We start from the raw sequence: 15784 nt of genomic DNA, 5'->3' as shown, positions 1-15784 counted from the left end.
CCTACTCAAACCCACGCATCCACCCTATACCCGTAACCCAATAACCCCCCCTTAACCTTACTTTTATTAGGACACTACGGGCAATTTAGCATGGCCAATCCACCTAACCCGCACATCTTTGGACTGTGGGAGGAAACCGGAGCACCCGGAGGAAACCCACGCACACAGGGGGAGGACGTGCAGACTCCACACAGACAGTGACCCAGCCGGGAATCGAACCTGGGACCCTGGAGCTGTGAAGCATTTATGCTAACCACCATGCTACCCTGCTGCCCTAATATTTGCCCTTACATACTGGTGTCACTTCTTTCTCTACAATGCTATAACTTTTATAACTTCTTTCAGAAGCAGGGCAGTGAGAATGTCAGTTCCTTACACGGATTGGTTGTAATATGCCTCAGTGGGACGTTAAGGATGGCACGGTAGCATAGTGGTTAGCACTGTTGCTTCACAGCTCCAGGGTCCCAGGTTCGGTTCCCAGCTTGTGTCACTGTCTGTGCGGAGTCTGCACGTTCTCCCTGTGTCTGCGTGGGTTTCCTCCGGGAGCTCCGGTTTCCTCCCACAGTCCAAAGATGTGCAGGTTAGGTGGATGGGTCATGCTAAATTGGCCTTCGTGTCCAAAAAGGTTGGGTGGAGTTACTGGGTTACGAGGATGGGGTGGAGGTGTGGGTTTGGGTAAGGCAGTGTTCTTCAAACTTTTTTTCCGGGGGTCCATTTTTACCAACTGGCCAACCTTCGCGACCCACGCCAGCCGACCTTCGCGACCCACGCCGGCCGACCTTCGCGACCCACGCCAGCCGACCTGCGCGACCCACCATTTTCTCTTACCTTGTTTGCTACTGACAAAAATGGAGGAAATGGTTTTGGGTCCGTTTGGCCCTCGCACACGCTCCTCCAATGGAACCTGTTGGATGAAGGTGAAGCCTTCCGGTGTCGGAAAGTATGGAGTCTCCATCTGTCCAAAGTTCTGACTTTTTTTCCTATAAAATTTTATCAAATAAACCACCCCCCGAAGTTGTTAAAAAATAAATAAAATGAATAAAAACCACTACAGAACTTGTAAAATAAAAAGCTGTAACTGTTTTTAAAAATAGCGGCCATACTGCGCATGCATGCCCGGCATTTGCATCGGCATTTGCGCCGATCATCGTGTGCGCATGCGCAATGCGGCCCAATTTCTTTTTTAACATGTTCGCGGCCACTTGCAGCCGACGTTATGAAAAGCCCCCGACTTTGAAGAACACTGGGGGAAGGTGCTCTTTGCAAGGGCCGGTGCAAATAAGGGTGGCTTCCTTCTGCAATGCAAGTTCTATGATTCTATGTTACCCCCACTGACTGGGTTTATGTCTTATTGACAGACAACCGATTGTGTTTTTGGTGACGTTAGTTACTGAGTAACTGAACTCGTGTTGTTTTTCATGTGTACTTTAACTTAGTTCCACAACATCTGGGCAGCAGGGTAGCATGGTGGTTAGCATAAATGCTTCACAGCTCCAGGGTCCCAGGTTCGATTCCCGGCTGGGTCACTGTCTGTGTGGAGTCTGCACGTCCTCCCCCTGTGTGCGTGGGTTTCCTCCGGGTGCTCCGGTTTCCTCCCACAGTCCAAAGATGTGCGGGTTATGTGGATTGGCCATGCTAAATTGCCCGTAGTGTGCTAATAAAAGTAAGGTTAAGGGGGGGGGGTTGTTGGGTTACGGGTATAGGGTGGATACGTGGGTTTGAGTGGGGTGATCATGGCTCGGCACAACATTGAGGGCCGAAGGGCCTGTTCTGTGCTGTACTGTTCTATGTTCTATCTGCTGCTGACCACAGCAGTTGTAGACATTAATAACCATCTATTCCTACAATAATAACCATCTACTCCTACAAAGTCTAAAGATGGCCATGAACCCATCATCGATTGCCGTAAAAATCCATCTGGTTCACTAATCTCCTTTAGGGAAGGGAATCTGTTCTTCTTAACGTCCTACACAGACAGCAACATGGTTTACTCTTAACTCTCCCCTCAAAGGCAATTCGGGATAAATGCTGGTGCAGTGGGTTAGCACTGTGGCCTCACTGCGCCGAGGTCCCAGGTTCGATCCCGGCTCTGGGTCACTGCCCGAGTGGAGTTTGCACATTCTCCCCGTGTTTGCGTGGGTTTCACCCCCACAACCCAAAGATGTGCAGAGTAGGTGGATTGGTCACGCTGAATTGCCCCTTAACTGGAAAAATGAATTGGGTACTCTAAATTTATGAAAACAAAAATGAAATAAATAAATAGATAAATTGGGGATGAATGCTGGCCCAGTCTGCAACGCCCACATCCCATGAACAAATTTTTAAAAAGGGATTTGATGAGAAACCTCTTTACCCAGCGAGTGGTGAGAATGTGGAACTCACTCCCACAGCGAGTGGTTGAGGTGAACAGCATGAATACATTGAAGGGGAAGCTAGATACAGACATGAGGGAGAAAGGAATAGAAGGAGATGCTGATGGGGGGAGATGAAGAGGGGTGGGTGGAGGCTCATGTGGAGCATCAATACTGACAGAGACCAATTGAGCCGACTGACCTGGCCCTGTGCTGTAGATTCAATGGAACAGAGACAAATGTATTTATTTTACATCGACCTGTCGTAGGACAAATACGATTTACTATCCAGGATGAAATAAATGTCCTTCATCAGATTTTGTGGATCATTTCAGTGGAAATGTGCTCTCCCAGCCTCAAAGAGCATCAGCCCACTGGAAGCAACGTTGTGAGACCGGCCAGTCCAGCAGAAAGAAACCCTCCGACCCTCCCACTTCACCAAGTGTCAGAATGAACGTGGTTCAGTCCTGGATGTGATTAACAGCAGCAAAAACAGCAGAATCCAACCCCTGTCATCACTTGTGAACTCGCTGGTGCCTGAGCAGGGTGGATGACTGTGTGAACCCCTTCCCACAGGCAGAGCAGATAAATGGTCTCTCTCCAGAGTGAATTCGTTGGTGTCTCACGAGGTTGGATGAATCTTGGAATCGCTTTCCACAATCAGAACAGGTGAATGGTTTCTCCCCTGTGTGAATTCGCTGGTGTTTCTGCAGAGTGGATGAATCTCTGAATCCCTTCCCACAATCAGAGCAGGTGAATGGTTTCTCCCCTGTGTGAATTTGCTGGTGTTTCTGCAGAGTGGATGAATCTCTGAATCCCTTCCCACAATCAGAGCAGGTGAACGGCCTCTCTCCAGTGTGACTATGTTGATGTCTCTGCAGTTTGGATGACGGAGTGAATCCCTTCCCATTCTCAGGGCGGGTGAATGGCCTCACCCCAGTGTGAACCCTCCTGTGTCTCAGTAGGTTGGATGACCATCGAAACCTTTTAGCGCAGTGAGAGCAGCTGAATTGTCTCTCCTCAGTGTGAATGTGCTGGTGTGTCAGCAGGTTGGACAACTGAGTGAATCCCTTCCCACACTGAGGGCAGGTAAACGGTCTCTCCCCGGTGTGAACTCGCTGGTGAGTCAGCAAATCAGATAACTGAGTGAATCCCTTCCCACACTGAGAGCAGGTGAATGGCTTCTCCCCAGTGTGAACTCGCTGATGTGTCAGTAGGTTGGATAATTGAGTGAATCCCTTCCCACAGTCAGAGCACGTGAATGGTCTCTCTCCGGTGTGAACTCGCTGATGTATCAGCAGGGTGGATGAATGTTTAAATCCCTTCTCACAGTGAGAGCAGGTGAACGGCCTCTCCCCAGTGTGAACTCGCTGGTGTGTCAGCAGGTGGGATGAATTTGTGAATCCCTTCCCACAGTCAGCGCAGGTAAACGGCTTCTCCCCAGTGTGACTGCGGCAATGAATTTCCAGCTTTGATGGGGTTACGAATCTCTTCCCACATTCCCCACATTTCCATGGTTTCCCCATGGTGCAAATCTCGTGTCTCTCTGTGTTCAACAATCAACTGAAGTGTCCACACACAGAACACGTGTAGAGCCTTTCCCCGATCCAAAGGGTAATGTTTTTTCAAGCTGTGCAACTGGTTAAAGCACTCTCACTCTGGGAATATGTCCAGGTGCTTTTCCAGCTACAGGGGTGTCTAAAATCCTATGAAGCAGACAAAATGGTAAAAAATTTCCCCTACATTTAACAGCTTACGATATTCAGGTCCTGATGAATTGTGTGACTCAGATCTTGCTGTGATCCTCGGTCTCAGTTCCCTGCCTGTAAATCGACGTTTTCTGTTAACCTATAAATGGAGTTTACAAAAGACATCACTGTCAGTGCAGGATAGAAATTCAGAACAGACAATTCTAGTTTCTGTGTAACAATCTTCCTTCTAGCATTTCCCAAAAGTTACAAATCTCCATCCCACAAACTTTATGGGCAGCACAAGTGGATAGCACTGTGGCTTCACAGCGCCAGGTTCCCAGGCTAGGTCACTATCTGTGCGGAGTCTGCGTGGGTTTCCTCCGGGTGCTCCGGTTTCCTCCCACAGTCCAAAGACGTGCAGGTTAGGTGGATTGGACATGACAAATTGCCCTTAGTGACCAAAAAAGATGAGGAGGGGTTATTGGGTTACAGGGATGGGGTTGAAGTGAGGGCTTAAGTGATTCGGTGCAGGCTCGATGGGCCGAATAGCCTCTTTCTGCACTGTATGTTCTATGTTCTGTGTTCTTAAACTCTCCGTCCAGCCTCACGCTCCTGTACCTCATATACACCCTTCCAATTCTCCAGATGGAGTGATTCATGCTGATCCACAGATAAAGGATCACTGCCTCTTGGCCTGAAAACAGACACTTGAAAATCTTAATGCAGGCTGTGAGTATATGTACTTTGTACACCATTTCTATATACACCATTAGCTTTTCAAAAGATACGATACACAGCACTGCATATCATAATTAGGGATTTAGTGGGGCTATAGCGGATCCGTTTAACCATCCCCCTGCAGCCTTCTCTGCTCCAGAGAGAACAACTGCAGCCTCACCAGGGTATCTTCATAGCTGAAATGCTCCAGCCCAGGCAACATGCTGGTGAATCTCCTCTGCACCTTCTCAAGGGCAATCACTTCCTTCCTATAGTGTGGCGACCAAAACTGCACACAGTACTCCAGCTGTGGCCTAATGTGTGTTTTATACAGCTCTATCATAACCTACCCGTACCTGCAGAGAACATTCATGAAGACCCGCCTTCTCAATCTTGCCCCTCGCCTGAGTTTGGTTAAATCACCACCAGTCAGCTCTCCCCCTCAAAGGGCAATGTCGCCTATGGTCATCTGGGACTACGGTGACGACACCTATCAGAACCGACCGACTTTTATGTTCTGTGCCTCGGCTAATGAAAACAAGGATCCTATATGTCTTCTTATCCACCTCATTTACCTTTCCTGCTGTCATTAGAGTCCCAGACACATACACCACAATTCTAGTCTCTGCACTCCCTCGCATCCTACCATTCATTGCGTATTCCCATGCTTTGTTAGTCCTCCCAAAATGCATCACCATTTTTGGGGCTAAATTCAATTTGTCATTATTCTGCCCATCTAACCAGGCCGTCTAGATCACTATTTACCAAACCACCAATTTTTGTGTCATCAGTGAACTTACTGATCATATTCACATCTAGATCATTAATGTACACACTATAAATTTGCTATCCCCTTAAATGTCAGCCATCTCCTGGGGAAAGCAGCCCTTTAATTGTGAACATTGGGAAATAGACCATCCTTTTAGCCAGACAAATAAATGTGTCAAGCTGAGGGAGCAAAGGATGTCAATGTCTTTAAGAGAGAGAGAGGCCTGGGCCACGTTTTGCAGAGTCTGCACCCTTCCTGCATTCACTTCCTTTCCCTTCAGTTGCTGTAAGTCACCAATTGAAGGTCAGAATGAGGAAAGAAATGGAAAGGGGGAGAAAATAAAGTGTTTTACTCACAGATGTTGGAAACAGGAGGAGGTTTCAGTCTGTGTGAAGCTCAATCTAGATTCACACAAAGCCCGCGCTCTGATTGGCTGGGGGACGTCCTTCCGGTTCTTTGCTTCTTCCCATTGGTCAGTATTCTCCTCGACAATATTGTCTTTTTCCTGTGTGAATACCGACGAAAAATATTCATTTAGCACCTCTCCTATCTCCTCGGACTCCACGCACAACTTTCCACTACTGTCTTTGACTGGCCCTACTCTTACCCTAGTCATTCTTTTATTCCTGACATAGCTATAGAAAGCTTTAGGGTTATTCTTGATCCTACCTGCCAAAGACTTTTCATGTCCCTTCCTGGCTCTTCTTAGCTCTCTCTTTAGGTCCTTCCTAGCTAACTTGTAACTCTCGAGTGCCCTAACTGAATCTTCACGTCTCATCTTTACATAAGCCTCTTTCTTCCTCTTAACAAATGATTCAACTACTTTAGTAAACCACGGTTCCCTCGCTCGACCACTTCCTCCCTGCCTGACAGATACATACTTATCAAGGACACGCAGTAGCTGTTCCTTGAACAAGCTCCACATTTCAATTGTGCCCAGACCCTGCAGTTTCCTTCCCCATCCTATGCATTCTAAGTCCTGCCTCATCGCATCATAATTGCCTTTCCCCTAACAATAACTCTTGCCCTGCGGTATATACCTATCCCTTTCCATCACTAAAGTAAATGTAACCGAATTGTGATCACTATCACCAAAGTGCTCACCTACCTCTAAATCTAACACCTGTCCTGGTTCATTACCCAGTACCAAATCCAATGTGGCCTCACCTCTTGTTGGCTTATCTACATACTGTGTCAGGAAACCCTCCTGAACACATTGGACAAAAACAGACCCATCTGAAGGACTCGAACTACAGCGTTTCCAGTCAATATTTGGAAAGTTAAAGTCCCCCATAACAACTATCCTGTTACTTTCACTCCTATCCAGAATCATCTTTGCAATCCTTTCCTCTACATCTCTGGAACATTTCAGAGGCCTATAGAAAACTCCCAACAGGGTGACCTCTCCTTTCCTGTTTCTAACCTCAGCCCATACTACCTCAGTAGACGAGTCCTCAAATGTCCTTTCTGCCACCGTTATACTGTCCTTGACTAACAATGCCACCCCTCCCCCTCTTTTACCACCTTCCCTGAGCTTACTAAAACATCTAAACCCCAGAACCTGCAACAACCATATTCCTGTCCCTGCTCTATCCATGTCTCCGAAATGGCCACAACATCGAAGTCCCAGGTACCAACCCATGCTGCAAGTTCACCCACCTTATTCCAGATGTTCCTGGCGTTGAAGTAGACACACTTTAAACCACCTTCCTGCCTGCCGGTACACTCCTGCAACTTTGAAACCTTACTCATAACCTCACTACTCTCAACCTCCTGTATACTGGAGCTACAATTCAGGTCCCAAACCCCTAGTAGGGAGATTGGTCTGTATGACCCGCATTGTTCTGAGTCTTTCTCCCGCTTCAGGATCAATGAGATCGAAGCCGGTGACATTGAGGGGGAAAGGACACCCCACTCCCTGGCCTCATTAAATACCCTCACCAGCAGCAGACCCAGCACCCCAGAAAACTTCTTATAAAATTCCACTGAGTATCCGGCCGATCTGGCTCCAATCCTTCTACTACTTCCACAATCCCGATTGTGGCTCCCAGAACCTCCACCAACCCTTTCTCCACCATCAGAAACTCCAAACCCTCCAAGAATTGCCTCATCCCCTCCACCCCAGCTGGGTGCTCCGACTCATGCTGACTATAAAATTCCTTGAACACCCCATTCACCCCCGCTGGGTCCAAAATCGTGTTACCCCCTCTATCCTTCACTCTTCCTGTGTCCCGTTTCCTGAGCTGGTGTGCTAGCATCCTACTGGTCTTCTCCCCATACTCATATACTGCCCTCCTAATCTTCCTCAACTGCCCCACCGCCTTCCCTGTGGATAACAGACCAAACTCCATCTGCAGGTTCTGCCGGTCCTTCAAGAACCCTGCCTCCGGGGCTTCAGAATACCTTCTGTCCACCTGGAGTATTTCCCTAACCAGCCTATCCGTCTCTGCCCGCTACACCTTCTCCTTATGAGATTGTATCAAAATTAGCTCCCCTCTAACCCCCGCCTTCAGCGTTTCATCCAAACTCCATTGCGGGCGTAGACCCTACTCCTTGCTCATCCGTAAATCCACCTAGTGTGGGGCATGATCCGACACAACAATCGCCGAATACTCGACATATCCACCACCCCCGCTAGTAAAGCCCTGTTCAAAACAAAATGATCAATCCGGGAGTACACTTTGTGTACATGGGAGAAAAAAAAACTCTTCGCTCTTGGCCATCCAAACCTCCACGGATCCACCCCTCCCATCTGATCCATAAACCCCTTTAGTTCCTTCGCTGCGGCTGGCACCTTCCCTGTCTTTAAATTCGATCGATCCAATCTTGGATCAATGACCGTATTGAGGTCCCCCCCCCCCCCCCCAAAATGATCAACCTATGCGAGTCCAGATCCGGAATCTTCCCTAATACCCACCTCATAAACTCCGCGTCATCCCGGTTTGGTGCGTGAATATTCACTAATACCACCCGCATCCCCTCCAACGTCCCACTCACCATGACATACATACTCCCCCCCCCGATTCTACCACTATACTCCCTACCTCAAATGACACCTGCTTATTGATCAAGATCGCTACCCCCCCTATTTTTAGAGTCTTGCCCCGAATGAAAGACCTGCCCAATCCACCCCTTCCTCAGCGATGTCTGATCCACTACCCTCAGGTGTGTCTCCTGTAGCATTGCCACAACCGCCTTCAAACTCCTCAAATGCATGAACACACGAGCCCTTTTGATCGGCCCATTCAACCCTCTCACGTTTTATGTGATCAGGCTGGTCAGGAGGCTGGTCGGGAGGCTGCCCCCCCCCCAATCAACCATAACCCTTCTTAGGCCAGCCTCCAGCCCATGTCCCGCGCCTCCTCAGGCTCGTCGTTGGGCGCCCACCGTGATCGACCTCCAATTTGTCTCCAAGCGCCAGTCCCTCCCCTGTCAGCAGATTAATACCCCCCTCCCCCAATAATAAAATAAAAATCCCAATCTCCCTCAACAACCTGATCATCTGCTCACCCCCCACTGCGCTTCCATGAGCTAGCCCGCCCAGCTAGCCTGGTAGCCCCCGCCCATGGCGCCAGGCATCTAACCCCCACTGATCCCCCTCCACCACTCGAACATACATATGCAAAACATCACAATTCCCAACAAACACAAAGAAGAAAATTCCACCCACACACCACCCCCCATTAAGAACAAAGCTAACCCACAAACAAAACGAAACAACGGCCCCAAACTTAGTGAAAAACAATGCGTACAATACCCAAAGAGAAAAGAACGGTAGCATAAGTGGACAGCACTGTGTCTTCACAGCACCAGATTCCCGGCTGGGTCACTGTCTATGCGGAGTCTGCACCTTCTCCCCGTGTCTGCGTGGGTTTCCTCTGGGTGCTCCGGTTTCCTCCCACAGTCCAAAGACGCGCAGGTTAGGTGGATTGGCCATGATAAAATTGCCCTTAGTGACCAAAAAGAGGTTAGGTGGGGTTATGGGGGTAGGGTGGAAGTGAGGGCTTAAGTGGGTCGGTGCAGACTCGATGGGCCGAATGGCCTCCTTCTGCACTGTATGTTCTATGTTCTAAATTTAACAGCAGATCAAGAACACAACAACTCGCCCCCAAGTTCAATGTCTTCCATCGCCTGCCAGTCCCCTGTCCTTAACAAAGTTCATCGCCTCATCTGGCGATCCGAAATAAAGTTCCTTGCACTCATAAGTGACCCACAAATGCGCTGGGTACAGCTTGTCGAACTTCACCCCCTTCTTAAAGAGGACTGATTTCACCTTGTTGAAACTCACCCTTCTTTTAGCCAGTTCCGCACCCAAGACCTGCTAAATACGCAGCTCGCTCCCTTCCCATATGTAGCTCCTCATCTGTGTGGCCCACCTCAAGATCTGTTCCTTGTCCAGAAACCGGTGCATTCGTACTTCCATCGCCCTCGGCGGCTCATTCCTCAGCGGCTTCCTCATCAGCGCTCGCTGCCCTCCGGAAGGCCAACAATCCTCAGGTTCTGCCTGCGCGACCTGTTCTCCAAATCCTCCACTTTCTCTTGCAGCCTCTTCTGGTGGTCCTTCATCAGCTCCACCTTCGCCACCAAAGTGTCCAATTTGATCATGCCTAAAATCCAGGTCCTTGTCCATATTATCACAATTGATAGCCACCGTTTCATCACTTTTCCTGTTGGATTTTTGTTCCTTAAAATAATCTATATTTTATGTTAATGTGTAACAATTTCTTAACTGCTAGTGATTGCCTGTCTATCGTCATACCTTTTATTGTAAGTTCCCAATCTACCACAGACAACTTTTGCCCCTCATACCTCGACAGTTTCCTTCTGTGAGAAACACCCAGATAAACAATGGAACCATGTAACCACCATAGCCCATCTTCATGACAATGTGGCATGCATTGGGGTGTTCCAAACAGAAACTAAATGTCTTTTAACTTCCAAACACACTTTCACTCTGAGATCCTTGTGAAATTTGAAAACAAGTATTTGCAACGAGGCTCAATGAGCATTAGCTCACTGGAGGCTTGTGAGACTGGACAATCCAGCAGAAAGAAACCCTCCGACCCTCCCTATTGACCAACTGACAGAATGAACGAAAGAGAGTCCTGGATGGAATTGTGAGCAGAAACAATAATAAAAATCTTTATTGTCACAACTAGGTTAACACCGCAACATTAACACCGCAATGAAGTTACTGTGAAAAGTCCCCAGTGGACACATTCTGGCACCTGTTCAGGTACACGGAGGCAGAATTCAGAATCCAAACTCCTGCAATCACTTGTGACCTTGTTGTGATGAAACACAAAATCAGTTCTCACATTGAGAAAAGATGCATCACCTCTCCTCAGTACGAACCCGCTGGTATTTCCACAGGTGGAATGGATCACTGAATGCCTCCCCCAATCAGGGTAAATGAATAGCTTCTCCCCAGTGTGAATTCGCTGGTGTGACTTCAGGCTGGATAACTCAGTGAATCCCTTCCCACACTGAGATCAGGTGAATGGCTTCTCCTCATTGTGAACTCGCTGGTGTCTCCGCAGGGTGGATGGATCATTGAATCCCTTCTCACACTGAGAGCAGGTGAACGGCCTCTCCCCAGTGTGAACCCGCTGATGTCTCTGCAGGGTGGATGAATGTCTGAATCCCTTCCCACACTGAGAGCAGGTGAACGGCCTCTCCCCAGTGTGAACCCGCTGGTGGCTCTGCAGGTGAGATAATTGAGTGAATCCCTTCCCACACACAGAGCAGGTGAATGGTCTCTCCCCAGTGTGAATTCGCTGGTGTCTCTGCAGGGTGGATGAATCACTGAATCCTTTCCCACACTGAGAGCAGGTGAACGGCTTCTCCCCAGTGTGAACTCGCTGGTGTGTCTGCAGCTTGTCGAACCGAGTGAATCCCTTCCCACACTGAGAGCAGGTGAACGGTCTCTCCCCAGTGTGAACTCGCTGGTGTGCCTGCAAGTTGGATAACTGAGTGAATCCCTTCCCACACACAGAGCAGATGAACGGCTTCTCCCCGGTGTGAATTCGCTCGTGTTTCTGCAGGGTGGATGAATCACTGAATCGCTTCCCACACTGAGAGCAGATGAACGGCTTCTCCCCAGTGTGAACTCGCTTGTGTACCTGCAGGGTGGATGAATCACTGAATCTCTTCCGACACTGAGAGCAGATGAACGACTTCTCCCCAGTGTGAACTCGCTTGTGTACCTGCAGGGTGGATGAATCACTGAATCTCTTCCCACACACAGAGCAGGTGAACAACCTCTCTCTGATGTGAACTCGCTGGTGTGACTGCAGGTTAGATAACTGAGTGAATCCGTTCCCACACACAGAGCAGATGAATGGCTTCTCCCCGGTGTGAACTCGCTGGTGTGTCTGCAGGTGGTGTAACCAAGTGAATCCCTTCCCACACACAGAGCAGGTGTATGGCCTCTCCCCAGTGTGACTGCGTCGATGAATCTCCAGCACAGACGGAGCTCTGTATCCCTTCCCACAGTCCCCACATTTCCACGGTTTCTCCATGCTTTGGGTCTCCTCGTGTCTCTCCGGGTCAGACCATCAGTTGAAGTCTTGTGCACACAGAGTGCAATCTCTCCCCGCTGTGAATGGTGTGATGTTTTTTCAGCCTGTGTACCTGGTTAAAGCTCTTTCCACTGTCAGTGCTTTGGAACACTCTCACTTGGGATGGGGGGGGGGGGGGGGGGGGGGTTGTATCAGTGCTTTTCCAGTCACAATGATGTTTAAAATCATCTCAAGCCAACAGATCGGGCAAACATTTCTCTTTCTGGATTCAAAGGCCGATGATATTCAGGTCCCAAATGCATCGAGTGACTTTCTCACAATTTCTCAGACAAATAAATGTGTCAAGCTGAGGGAGCAAAGGATGTCAATGTCTTTAAGAGAGAGAGAGAGAGCCTGGGCCAAGCTTTCCGGAGTCTGCACCCTCCCTGGATTCACTTCCTTTCCCTTCAGCTGAAAGCCAGAATGTTGCAGACAACTTCCGCATTGTGACATCACAGTGGAAGTCTGCCTGGATCAGCCAATAGGAATCACTTTGCTCCGCGGTGACGTCACCGTGTTCCAGAGCGCAGGCCCGGCGCGCGGACCCAAAAGCTCCGCCCCACCTGTTCGCCCAAACCCTCCCGGAGACAAGGTTTCCAGGCAACCGGCTGACGGCTCCGGCCAGAGCGAGAGGCCGCTCGGTGATCTCCCCCCTCCTCCCGGCCCCGGGACTGCGCATGTCCAAGGGAGTGTGGCAGCTGCGCATGTGCGGGGAAGAGCCCGCCCCCTGACCTTCCTGCTGAGGTGCTGACCAATGGGAAACCGAAAGAATCGGAAGGACTATTCTCCTCCATCCAATCAGAGCGCGGACTTGGTGTGACTGAAGATTGAGCTTCACACAGACTGAAACCTACTCCTGTCTCCAACATCTGGCAGTAAAACACTTTCTTTTCTCCCCCTTTCCATTTCTTTTCTCATTCTCACCTTCAATTGGTCACTTGCAGCAACTGAAGGGAAAGAAAGTGAATCCAGGGAGGGTGCAGACTCTGCAAAGCTTGGCCCAGGACACTCTCTCTCTGTTAAAGACATTGACATCCTTTGCTCCCTCAGCTTGACACATTTATTTGTCTGGCTAAAAGGATGGTCTCTTTCCCAATGTTCACAATTAAAGGGCTGCTTTCCCCAGGAGATGGCTGACATTTAAGGGGACAGTAAATTAATGTCAGAGATATGTTCAGTGTTATATGGTGCAGATTAGATATATTGATGGTTCTGTAATAAAGTGTATTTATTATTATTTCCAGTTGTGTAATATTGACAATGTGGCATGCATTGGGGTGTTCCAAACAGAAACTAAATGTCTTTTAACTTCCAAACACACTTTCACTCTGAGATCCTTGTGAAATTTGAAAACAAGTATTTGCAACGAGGCTCAATGAGCATTAGCTCACTGGAGGCAAAGTTGTGAGACTGGACAATCCAGCAGAAAGAAACCCTCCGACCCTCCCTATTGACCAACTGACAGAATGAACGAAAGAGAGTCCTGGATGGAATTGTGAGCAGAAACAATAATAAAAATCTTTATTGTCACAACTAGGTTAACACCGCAACATTAACACCGCAATGAAGTTACTGTGAAAAGTCCCCAGTGGACACATTCTGGCACCTGTTCAGGTACACGGAGGCAGAATTCAGAATCCAAACTCCTGCAATCACTTGTGACCTTGTTGTGATGAAACACAAAATCAGTTCTCACATTGAGAAAAGATGCATCACCTCTCCTCAGTACGAACCCGCTGGTATTTCCACAGGTGGAATGGATCACTGAATGCCTCCCCCAATCAGGGTAAATGAATAGCTTCTCCCCAGTGTGAATTCGCTGGTGTGACTTCAGGCTGGATAACTCAGTGAATCCCTTCCCACACTGAGATCAGGTGAATGGCTTCTCCTCATTGTGAACTCGCTGGTGTCTCCGCAGGGTGGATGGATCATTGAATCCCTTCTCACACTGAGAGCAGGTGAACGGCCTCTCCCCAGTGTGAACCCGCTGATGTCTCTGCAGGGTGGATGAATGTCTGAATCCCTTCCCACACTGAGAGCAGGTGAACGGCCTCTCCCCAGTGTGAACCCGCTGGTGGCTCTGCAGGTGAGATAATTGAGTGAATCCCTTCCCACACACAGAGCAGGTGAATGGTCTCTCCCCAGTGTGAATTCGCTGGTGTCTCTGCAGGGTGGATGAATCACTGAATCCTTTCCCACACTGAGAGCAGGTGAACGGCTTCTCCCCAGTGTGAACTCGCTGGTGTGTCTGCAGCTTGTCGAACCGAGTGAATCCCTTCCCACACTGAGAGCAGGTGAACGGTCTCTCCCCAGTGTGAACTCGCTGGTGTGCCTGCAGCTTGTCGAACCGAGCGAATCCCTTCCCACACTGAGAGCAGGTGAACGGCCTCTCCCCAGTGTGAACCCGCTGATGTCTCTGCAGGGTGGATGAATGTCTGAATCCCTTCCCACACTGAGAGCAGGTGAACGGCCTCTCCCCAGTGTGAACCCGCTGGTGGCCCTGCAGGTGAGATAATTGAGTGAATCCCTTCCCACACACAGAGCAGGTGAATGGTCTCTCCCCAGTGTGAATTCGCTGGTGTATCTGCAGGGTGGATGAATCACTGAATCCTTTCCCACACTGAGAGCAGGTGAACGGCTTCTCCCCAGTGTGAACTCGCTGGTGTGTCTGCAGCTTGTCGAACCGAGTGAATCCCTTCCCACACTGAGAGCAGGTGAACGGTCTCTCCCCAGTGTGAACTCGCTGGTGTGCCTGCAAGTTGGATAATTGAGTGAATCCCTTCCCACACACAGAGCAGGTGAATGGTCTCTCCCCAGTGTGAATTCGCTGGTGTATCTGCAGGGTGGATGAATCACTGAATCCTTTCCCACACTAAGAGCAGGTGAACGGCTTCTCCCCAGTGTGAACTCGCTGGTGTGTCTGCAGCTTGTCGAACCGAGTGAATCCCTTTCCACACTGAGAGCAGGTGAACGGTCTCTCCCCAGTGTGAACTCGCTGGTGTGACTGCAGGTTAGATAACTGAGTGAATCCGTTCCCACACACAGAGCAGGTGTATGGCCTCTCCCCAGTGTGACTGCGTCGATGAATCTCCAGCACAGACGGAGCTCTGTATCCCTTCCCACAGTCCCCACATTTCCACGGTTTCTCCATGCTTTGGGTCTCCTCGTGTCTCTCCGGTTCAGACCATCAGTTGAAGTCTTGTGCACACAGAGTGCAATCTCTCCCCGCTGTGAATGGTGTAATGTTTTTTCAGCCTGTGTACCTGGTTAAAGCTCTTTCCACTGTCAGTGCTTTGGAACACTCTCACTTGGGATGGGGGGGGGGGGGGGGGAGTTGTATCAGTGCTTTTCCAGTCACAATGATGTTTAAAATCATCTCAAGCCAACAGATCGGGCAAACATTTCTCTTTCTGGATTCAAAGGCCGATGATATTCAGGTCCCAAATGCATCGAGTGACTTTCTCACAATTTCTCAGACAAATAAATGTGTCAAGCTGAGGGAGCAAAGGATGTCAATGTCTTTAAGAGAGAGAGAGAGCCTGGGCCAAGCTTTCCGGAGTCTGCACCCTCCCTGGATTCACTTCCTTTCCCTTCAGCTGAAAGCCAGAATGTTGCAGACAACTTCCGTATTGTGACATCACAGTGGAAGTCTGCCTGGATCAGCCAATAGGAATCACTTTGCTCCGCGGTGACGTC

General features: G+C 49.3%; 1 protein-coding gene and 1 pseudogene across 2 annotated transcripts in view; one reads left to right on the top strand and one right to left on the bottom strand.

Annotated features, from left to right (window-relative positions):
- LOC119952144 overlaps nucleotides 1-15784 on the bottom strand; it is a 108677-nt pseudogene that overhangs the window by 21310 nt on the left and 71583 nt on the right.
- Nucleotides 1-15784, top strand: part of LOC119952148 (zinc finger protein 420-like) — a 147498-nt gene that overhangs the window by 83743 nt on the left and 47971 nt on the right. The window lies entirely within an intron of this gene.

This window comes from Scyliorhinus canicula, chromosome 17 (genome assembly GCF_902713615.1).
Source record: "Scyliorhinus canicula chromosome 17, sScyCan1.1, whole genome shotgun sequence".
NCBI lineage: Eukaryota > Metazoa > Chordata > Chondrichthyes > Carcharhiniformes > Scyliorhinidae > Scyliorhinus > Scyliorhinus canicula.
The sequence above is the reverse complement of the archived record's forward strand: the minus strand, read 5'-3'. Positions and strand labels throughout refer to the sequence as shown.